Below are 11,112 nucleotides of genomic sequence, written 5' to 3'. Positions count from 1 at the left end.
CAAAATTGGTGGATTCTGCCGACATTGATGTGGAAGGTCAACTTTAGATCTACACGTGTGTTTATAATGACAAGTATGATGCGAAAAGCCGAAAACTGCGCACCTTCATTCATGCATGTTGCATCAATGTAATAAAGAAGGCTCTCCACTACCTGAAATTCCTAAAATTCCGGAAATCTCCTTGTATATCCATCTTCCACGTGGCAGGTCTGTTAGTGCTAAAGATAAAAGCCGCCAATGCCTTGCATATGTAATATACTACGTAAAGGCTGCCATAGATTGCAGCCACAGGCGGCACAATACTTCCTGATGATAATCACACGCTTTGTTCTCACACATCTGATCAGCCTGAGGTTTTAGCGTTTAGCATTTTTTTCATCATCTGCCACAATTCTGCGCCACTCTGTGCCTTTTGTAGGGTTTGCTCATCCGGGGCCTCCTGGAAAGGTATGCCAGAACAGTATGTGGTATGCACCCTGGATAACTGCTGACAGATCCAACAGGATCCGCAAGCCCAAGTGTTCCCTGGTGTTGGAGGAAACATGGAGGAGTCCTGTTTTAGTTTGTACAGTATATTGAAGGTCCGGCTGCCACTTCTTCCCTATGGTAAAGGGTCCCGGCAGCTACGGTATGTCTTGCTGTCTTGTGTGCACAAGGTCATACAGGCGATTTATTTTTCCTTTTTTCTTTGCTATTTTTGTAATCCAGCGCAGATTACTTCATGGGGGCAGTGTGGGGGCAAATCACTTCATGGGGGCAGTGTGGGGGCAAATCACTTCATGGGGGCAGTGTGGGGGCAAATCACTTCATGGGGGCAGTGTGGGGGCAAATCACTTCATGGGGGCAGTGTGGGGGCAAATTACTTCATAGGGGCAGTGTGTGAAATATTACTGCATGGGGTAGTGTGGGGGCAAATTACTTCATGGGGGCAGTGTGGGGGCAAATTACTTCATGGGGGCAGTGTGGGGGCAAATTACTTCATAGGGGCAGTGTGTGAAATATTACTGCATGGGGCAGTGTGGGGGCAAATCACTTCATGGGGGCAGTGTGGGGGCAAATCACTTCATGGGGCAGTGTGGGGGCAAATTACTTCATAGGGGCAGTGTGTGAAATATTACTGCATGGGGTAGTGTGGGGGGAAATCACTTCATGGGGCAGTGTGGGGGCAAATTACTTAATGGGGGCAGTGTGTGAAATATTACTGCATGGGGCAGTGTGGGGGCAAATCACTTCATGGGGCAGTGTGAGGGCAAATTACTTCATGGGGGCAGTGTGGGGGCAAATTACTTCATGGGGCAGTGTGGGGCAAATCACTTAATGGGGGCAGTGTGGGAAATATTACTGCATGGGGGCAGTGTGGGGGAAATCACTTCATGGGGGCAGTGTGGGGGAAAATCACTTCATGGGGCAGTGTGGGGGCAAATTACTTCATGGGGGCAGTGTGGGAAATATTACTGCATGGGGGAAATCACTTCATAGGGGCAGTGTGGGGGCAAATCACTTCATGGGGGCAGTGTGGGGGCAAATTACTTCATAGGGGCAGTGTGTGAAAAATTACTGCATGGGGGTAGTGTGGGGGGAAATCACTTCATGGGGCAGTGTGGGGGCAAATTACTTCATGGGGGCAGTGTGTAAAATATTACTGCATGGGGCAGTGTGGGGGCAAATTACTTCATGGGGGCAGTGTGGGGGCAAATTACTTCATGGGGGCAGTGTGGGGGCAAATTACTTCATGGGGCAGTGTGGGGCAAATCACTTTATGGGGCAGTGTGGGAAATATTACTGCATGGGGGCAGTGTGGGGGAAATCACTTCATGGGGGCAGTGTGGGGGAAATCACTTCATGGGGGCAGTGTGGGGGCAAATCACTTCATGGGGCAGTGTGGGGGCAAATTACTTCATGGGGCAGTGTGGGAAATATTACTGCATGGGGGAATCACTTCATGGGGGCAGTGTGGGGGCAAATCACTTCATGGGGCAGTGTGGGGGCAAATTACTTCATTGGGGCAGTGTGTGAAATATTACTGCATGGGGGTAGTGTGGGGGGAAATCACTTCATGGGGCAGTGTGGGGGCAAATTAGTTCATGGGGCAGTGTGGGAAATATTACTGCATGGGGGCAGTGTGGGGGAAATCACTTCATGGGGGCAGTGTGGGGGCAAATCACTTCATGGGGGCAGTGTGGGGGCAAATTACTTCATAGGGGCAGTGTGTGAAATATTACTGCATGGGGGTAGTGTGGGGGAAAATTACTTCATGGGGGCAGTGTGGGGGCAAATTACTTTATGGGGGGCAGTGTGGGGGCAAATTACTTCATGGGGGGCAGTGTGGGGGCAAATTACTTCATGGGGGCAGTGTGGGGGCAAATTACTGCATGGGGCAGTGTGGGGGCAAATTACTTCATGGGGCAGTGTGGGGGCAAATCACTTCATGGGGCAGTGTGAGGGCAAATTACTTCATGGGGCAGTGTGGGGGCAAATCACTTCATGGGGGCAGTGTGGGGGCAGATTACTTCATGGGGGCAGTGTGGGGGCAGATTACTTCATGGGGGCAGTGTGGGGGAAATCACTTCATGGGGCAGTGTAGGGAAAATTACTATATGGGGGTAGTGTGGGGGTGTTCCTTTTAAGGGACATTATTTTTGGGGACACTATACAGGTATTATTATCTGTAGCTAAATATAGGGTGTTATTATTACTGGTGCACACTAGGGAACATTATAACTGCTGTGGACACTATAGGGACATTTGGGGTAATTTATCAAACTGGTGTAAAGTAGAACTGGCTTAGTTGCCCATAGCAACAGATTCCACCTTTCATTTTTGACAGCTCCTTTGGAAAATGAAAGGTGGAATCTGATTGGTTGCTATGGGCACATAAGCCAGTTCTACTTTACACCAGTTTGATAAATGACCCCAATTATGAGAAATCTAATGTGTCTGTAGAGACAAGATGTGGCTGAAAGAATTTGTCATGGTGGTCTGGGTCAAATGGAGGAGAAGAGGAAAGAGAAGATCTACATGACAGGAGATGTCTCTGAATGTAATAGGTACGTGGTGCTGTATTCTCCTATATGTAGACCTGGCTCACTACTGTGACCTGTGTCTCATCTTCTCCTCCAAGTGTTTTTTATTATAATCATGTGTATTTTAAGTTTGGCAACAAAAAATTTAATTTCTCACCTGCAGTCCTATGTAACAGCCCAGATAACACAATAGTTCACTGTGTTATGTGGGGTGTTACATAGGACTGCAGGTAACATCTATGACATCTGTACTCAGAGTTATGAGATGATGGGGGTCAGACTCCTTGCACCCCCACCAATCAGCTGTTTGAGGAGACCGCGATGTTCCAGTGAGCGCCGCAGCCTCTTTGCTCCTTACCAATCACAGCGCTGTCCATTTGATAGCCCTGCACTTGGTATTACAGCTCAGCCACAATCACTCAGATGGGACAGAGCTGCACCTAGACCGTGAACGATGTCATATGGCCTAGGAAGAGACTGGGCCGCTTACGAAGCACCACAGCCTCTTCATACAGAAAAAATCTAAAACTTAAACTAAAATGGAGGGATGGGCCCGAGTTGGGTAGACAGCCCCCGGCCTATCATGCACTTAATCTGCCCCTTTTGCTCATGATCTATGGAAAGCTGGGTGACCATCCTGTACAGGCATTGGAAGGGTGAATTCCCATGCAGCAGAAATTGCTGCCAATGTCCGTTTGATCTGAATGGTGATTGCTGAGATCCATGTGTTTGCTGCCAGAACCACCCCACTCAGCTGACCGGAAATGATTTTCAATCGAAGAGGTTTCTTTCTAACGAATCTTTACCCTTCGGGTGTCTTCACACTGGTGCATTAGTGCCCTGAAAATCTAGGCTTGTAATTTGTATCTAAATTGTGGTTTTTAGGTCTCCCAGATTTCTATGGAAATTTTCATGTGAAATCTACACCAAGGATACCCATGTTGCTTTTCCCCCGCCCGCACAGTGGACTTTTGATCTACACGTTGGAAAAAAAAAAGTCTTCTGTATGAACTACAGCGTGGATCTCTCAATGTAAGGAATAGGAGGCGGCTTGAGAGAGGATTCCGGAAAACGTACCAAAATGCATGTGGAAAATTCACCCTATAACCTTACGCTATGGCCACGCTCTGGTGTATTTGGTGCAGATTTTGCTGTGATTTTACTCTATATTGTGAAAGGTGAAATTTGTGTTGGAAATCCACATTAACACACTTTACTTAAAATCCGCACCATGTGTCAAGTTATGTACGAATTCCATTGTAGACGTTTTCCGCAGTGTGAATAAGATTTTTTTTTTTAACATATCATTCACTGTGCTGCTACCGCAGAAAATCTGCAGCTCGTACGCCATGTGCGGCCGTACCCTTGTGACTGCACCCATTGAGCACTATGCATTTACTGGCAGCATCTACACCGTGGAGTCACATTATTATGACCACCAGCTAATATTCAGAGTAACCGCCATGTGCAGCACGGACAGCAGTGAGACAGGCCGGGAGTGACTCAATAAGGTCCTGGTAGGTTGTCACAGGTAGCTGGAGCCATACTGACTGCAGTGCATCCCACAGCTGCTGGAGGATAGGTGGGGGAGGATCCGTAGAGCAACACGACAATCAAGGTGGTCCTACAGATGCTCAATTCGGTTCAAGTCTGGGGAAATAGGGGGCTGGGGTAGTACTTTAAAGGCTTGGTCATGCTCTTCCAACCAATGTCAGACATTTCTAGCTGTGTGACATGTCTCATTGTCTTGCTGGAAGATCCCATCCACCCCAGGAAAGACAATAAGCATGTATTGGTTTGTGTGATCTACAAGGATGGATTCATATCCAAATCGGTTGAGAGTGTCTTCCACATGGATGAGTGGGCTCTGAAAATGCCACGAAAACATTCCCCAGACCATAACGCTACCACCACCAGCTTGTGTTCTTCCAGCAATGGTTGCATAGTGTTTGTTCTCTGATGGACCTCGCCTGACACGCCAATGTCCATCCGTTCAATGAAGCAGAAAACTTTACTCATTGGAGAAGACAACCCTTTGGCAATCTTTGGAGGTCCAATTCTGATACTGCAACGAAAACTGAAGTCTTTTCTGCCGATGCAGCTGTTATCAGAGGTGCACTGACCACCCGTCTGCTCTGTCTCTGTCTCTGTTTTTTTTTTAGACACATCTGGTAGCCCCTGGTTCATTTTGGCGAGATGCTCCTCTGTAGCGGATCGGTCCGTCCCCGCCACCTTCAGAGTCCATGTTCCCCTCTCACATCAATAGCACGTGGTACTCAACAGTTTGCATGTCGCTTATTCACAATGGTGCCATTTGTCCACTCACCATACACTTTCACCACAACAGCAGTGAACAGTTCACAAACTGCACAGTATCAGAAATATCGCCACCCTTGACCTGAAAGCCAATAATCATACCTTTTTGCAACTCTAATACCCATGACATCAACAAGGGATATGTGTGCAGACAGCCTATCCCACAAGTCATATACCCACCAAGTCAGCTCACCACTCGTAACTTGCTTCTTGACCTACAGACTGCCGACTGTGTAATTTCCATGGAGAACATTACAGTGCATTAATATCCGCCTACCGTCGGCAGGTAGTCTTCTGCTCTCTAATGATCCTGTGCTTGTGACTTGAGTCACTTTCGGATATTTCTCCCCACTGTCTATATTTCTATGTGACTTTATTTTGGTAAAGTTTGATGGAAGCAGGGCACTTAACTGAAGCCTCTAATTTCCCATCGCTGCCCAGTCTTGCCGCAGGCTTTGCAGGTGCGTCTCCCTCTGAACACGTTCTCTGAGTGTTTTCAATTGCAGGTAATTCTCTCGCTATGAAAGCCCCCACTTCCTGCTCCTTTCATAGAAATGCGTGATCCGCGCCGCAGCCTTTCTGAATGGAAGTTTGAGCTGCATCTGTGAAAACAGCTCGTTATCCTTTATTTTTATTTTACTGTCGTCAAAGACCTTGCTAAGTGCACAATTCAAGTTTCGTCGCCCAGACAAATTATCTTCTCTTTCAGTCTTCGGGAGGTGGAACAGTAAGCGAGCTGGCGTCTGACTAACCGGCCTTTATGTTTGGAAATAAAGAGAGGATCTTGACTAGGGTCGTCTGAAGTGTTTGCTTATACCTGCCAAAATGGGCAATTAATTTCCCGCAACGTAAACAGAATCGGGAAGCACGATACTTACCGTATATTCTGTAGAAAAGGGTCTCCTGCCTTACGTAATGACATATTCAGATGTGGGGGGGGGGGGGGGGGGGATCTGTCTGTGCTTCTCGCATATGTATGTATGTCTGGAAGCCATCATTTATAATACACCTGCTCTGGGGTACCGCCTTATAGGAACATTATTAAAAGGGTTCTCTGGCAGCCAGGTCATCAATATCAGATGGGTGGGGGTTTGACTCCCAGCACCACCACCGATCAGCTGTATCGGGAAGGATTATTGTGAGGTCATAAATCTGAACCTTGGATGTCCACCGATTATTGCAAAGAGATGCATTGTGTCACGTGTAAGTTTCTTGACCCTGGGTCCTCCCATATCCCCACTCAGGACTGTAACACCCACTGGTTCAGTAGTATTAAAGGGGTTTACCATTAATTTAATATTAATGTTCTATTCTCAGGAATCAGATCGGGGGTGGTCTGACTCCTGGCACCCTCACCGATCTGGTGTTTGAAGAGACCGCAGTGCTCCAGTGACCATTGCAGCCTCTTCCTAGGCGGGTGACGTCACGTTCATCGGTCTAATGGCCAGGGCACAGCTTGTTTGAATGTCATGTGCTGCGGGAGACTAGATAGGCAAGATTATACTACTGACAAAAGCTCAGGTTATTATGTATTAAGTGATAGATGAGGCAGGAGCCTGTCATGTTGAACATCGTGCCTGATATGCGGGCAGCTTTTAATAGAGCAGGAGGAGCGCCCCCTGCTGTTAAATCTCCTGTATTAAGTGGTGGACTAATATGCTCTGTAGCGTCCCTGCTCTCCTCTGTGCTGGCCTAGTGATCCTACAGTGATGCAGGTCCTGACACCTTCTATCCAATCATCCCTGCTTCTGAATTCATAGAAATATATAGCCATATCTATCTAGACAATGGAGAAGAAAATTGTGGGGTCGTTACACACCATATACACCATATATATCTCTGGCACTATATGTGAAGGACTATTTTCTAAGGGGATAACAAGAGCTGATTGCTATGCTTCCTGGGAGATTCAGGTGCTCGATGAGCTGATGCCCTCCCGCAGAAAAGGAAATAAGTCCTCCAGATAACCAGATAATTAAGAGTAAAAAAAGGGTCTTAAATTCATGGGATAACTCCAAAGGACATGTCACTGTGACAGGTCCTCTTTAAGAGTTCATGAGTATAGGATAGACAAAGCTGGAAAATACTGTATATCCGCCAACCCATTTCTCTTAATTCAAGATTTAGGATCAGCCCCTGATAGCGTGTTTGCGTGTAGCACGCATACCTAGACCTTATACCACACTCCTATAGACACTGGATGCAAACAGACTCAATACAGACTCAATACACTTTTCTCAATACGGACAGAAAATATGAGGCTTTAGATATTACCATCTGAATCGTGGAAAGCTCTCAAAGAAAAACCTGAATAGGCCAAGAACCCTTCAGATACATTCTGGAACCAAACCATGCCAACAGAATTCTTGCTCTCGATAATTAACATACTGTTCAAAATCCTGAAGCATTTTTAACCTTATGCAACGGTAACGAAGCAGAGACCTAATTAACTTGCTGAAACATGAATCTGAGCCAAACAATACAAGCTGAATAGGACATAAGGGCCCTCTAACAGATGCCATGATTGCACCCCCTAAAGAGCCCTACAAAATGTCCTTTAGGGTCTGTTTGAACTGAATAGAAATAGTTTAAATATAAAATGCTCCTCAGGGGTTGGAAAATACAGATATGCTCCTCACCTCAGATCTAGGCCAATGAGCAAAGCCAAGAACAGATCACATGATTTACTAGTTGGCAGTCCTGCCCCCACTGAAAAGTAGAGTCTTACAAATGAGGCTGTGCCCATAATTGCCACTTTCAGAGGTCATATGGTGGGCACTTTTGTCACTTTGCCCACAATATAAGGCCAGAAGAAGCGCGTTTGCGCGAAAAGGCCGTCGCCGTAGTGCACTGCATGAAAGTTTGTCCGCCCCTGCCCTTTGTATATATGTCTTCATAGACGAATAAAGGAACTTTTTTCAATAATGGTGAGTGCCTCCTCGCGGATTATCTCATATTGTGGGATGTATTGAAGACTTTTGTTGGCTGAGCACCACGTACCTTTATACACGTGTACACGAAGTTGCCTAATTACCTGTACCTGAGGTTAGGCTGTGCCGCCCGCTCTTTACTCTATATGCATTATACTTTTGTCACTTTGCCCTAACAATTCTAGAAATGGTACCTAGTAATTCCAGATGAACTGGCCACAGAAGATCTTCAAGATGAAGGTTAATGATAAGCCATGGAGCTAAATAATAGCTGCTGTTTTTATAGCTAAATATATCCCTGATGATTAATAATTACTGTAATGTGCAAAATTCTGTGCTGATTAATATCATAAAACATCTTTATACAGATCTGAACTTCTTCTTTCTGTTATGTATACTACATGGACAAAAGTACTGGGACACCTGCACATCACACCTGCAGGAGCTTTTATGATATCCCATTTTAAATCCATAGACATTAATATGGAGTCGCCCCCCCTCCCCCCTTCCTTTGCAGGTAAAACTTCTCCCACTCCTCTAGGAAGGCTTTCTTCAAGATTTTGCAAAGTGTCTGTGGGAATGTTTTCCTTGATGAGCTTCAAGAGGTAGTCCCCTAAAATGGTTTTCACTTCACAGGTGTGCCCTGTCAGGTTTAATAAGTGGGATTTCTTGCCTTATAAATGGGGTTGGGACCATCAGTTGCGTTGAGGAGAAGTCAGGTGGATACACAGCTGATAGTCCTACTGAATAGACTGTTAGAATTTGTATTATGGCAAGAAAAAAGCAGCTAAGTAAAGAAAAACGAGTGGCCATCATTACTTTAAGAAATGAAGGTCAGTCAGTCAGCCGAAAAATTGGGAAAACTTTGAAAGTAAGGGCTATTTGACCATGAAGGAGAGTGATAGGGTGCTGCGCCAGATGACCTGGCCTCCACAGTCACCGGACCTGAACCCAATCGAGATGGTTTGGGGTGAGCTGGACCACAGAGTGAAGGCAAAAGGGCCAACAAGTGCTAAGCATCTCTGGGAAATCCTTCAAGACTGTTGGAAGACCATTTCAGGGGACTACCTCTTGAAGCTCATCAAGAGAATGCCAAGAGTGTGCAAAGCAGTAATCAAAGCAAAAGGTGGCTACTTTGAAGAACCTAGAATATGACATATTTTCAGTTGTTTCACACTTTTCTGTTATGTATATAATTCCACATGTGTTAACTCATAGTTTTGATGCCTTCATAGTCATGAAAATAAAGAAAACTCTTTGAATGAGAAGGTGTGTCCAAACTTTTGGTCTGTACTGTATGCAGTGAGCGCCCCCTAGCAGTGGTTAAGGCAGACAGAATTTTTCCCATTTATCTATACAGCTGTGTGCAGGGGATTTAGAGACAGTAAAAAAGTATTAAATATTGTTTAATGCAGTAACTGGATAGGTATAAGTATCTGATTGGTGGATGTTTGATCTCCAGGACCCCTTATAATCACTAGTATGGGGTCCTGGAGTGAAAGGAGTGATAAAGTGATACAACCCCTCTAACGGTGGTCTGGTCTACTTGAAGGCAGTCTGTCACCAGGAAATTCACTGATAAACCTGGCACAATGTTTTGCAGGACTAGCTCAGCTGAATGTAATGACCTTTCACTTAGTGATCCCTTGCTTCATTCTGGAGAAAACGTACTTTTAATCCATATGCAAATTAGCAGTTCAGTGCACTAAGGGCAGGGCCAAGTCACTCCGTGCACCCTTGCTCCTCCTGCTTCCTCTGCCAGCTCCTCTCTCTCTTTCTAGATTGGCAGGACCAGGCTCCTGCACAGTCATCTCATCTGGCCCTGACAATAAGAAGCAGGTGAGCTACCTGTTTATCCTCCAGGCAGTAGATGTCCTGAAGACCCATTCATTATGATGGGCACTTTGTAAGGGTTTGTCCTTCCTTGCAGGAGCTTTAATGAGAAGATACCGAAATCTGGGATCTTCTACCAATGTCACCTCTAACTCATCACTAGGGTCGCTATAACCATAGTACACTGATCACCAATGGTTGGGATGGACAGGTATAAGGAGGCTTCGCTGTGTCCTGAATATGGGGGTGTTGAGCCCTCCTCTGCCTTGCCATGAGTGCAGAATATTATAATTAACCTGTTAATGCCCAGTCCATTCTCTATACCATAGTCTATATGTTCTAACAGAACCCGGATGAAGCCTCCACTGAAGATGGACCCGGCTCTTTGCGGGCAATAATCATTCCTCCATGTGCTCCTGGGACAGGATGACAGACGGCTGTGGGAACAGCAGACAGATGGCAGCTGTCAGAGATAAGACAGGCGGGTGAGGGGGTGAGGGCGATGTGACTGATGGGTACTGGAGGACATGACCAGTACTGAACTGGAGGTTACTCTCCCCATAGATATGTGAGGTGGTGAGCGAGACCATTAGGTGACCTTGTATGAGAAGGGGCTGCAGCCAATGAATGCAAAGTGACAGGGAGAAGTTATCCAGGAAGATAAATGATATGTCCATATATAACTGCTGCAGGAAATATCTATCTTCTATCTATTTATTATCTATTTATCCATCTCTCTATTATCTATCTACTATCTATCTATCTTGAGGAAGGCTCCATTGTTAAGCGGAAATGTTGCGATAACATGGGAAAATAAAAGGTCTTTTGATATTATTTCACTTTTTTGAGAGTGCTGCTTTTTTAGTTCTTGGGATAGAGCCAAGTCCCCTTTTGGTGTGCACCTCTAACTTTTTCCTTTTTCCAGTGCTGTCAACTTTTTTTACATAATCTATCTAATATCTGTATTCTATCTATCTATCTATCTATCTATCTATCTATCTATCTATCTA

Source organism: Bufo bufo, chromosome 6 (assembly GCF_905171765.1).
Source record: "Bufo bufo chromosome 6, aBufBuf1.1, whole genome shotgun sequence".
NCBI classification, from domain to species: domain Eukaryota; kingdom Metazoa; phylum Chordata; class Amphibia; order Anura; family Bufonidae; genus Bufo; species Bufo bufo.
The sequence above is the reverse complement of the archived record's forward strand: the minus strand, read 5'-3'. Positions refer to the sequence as shown.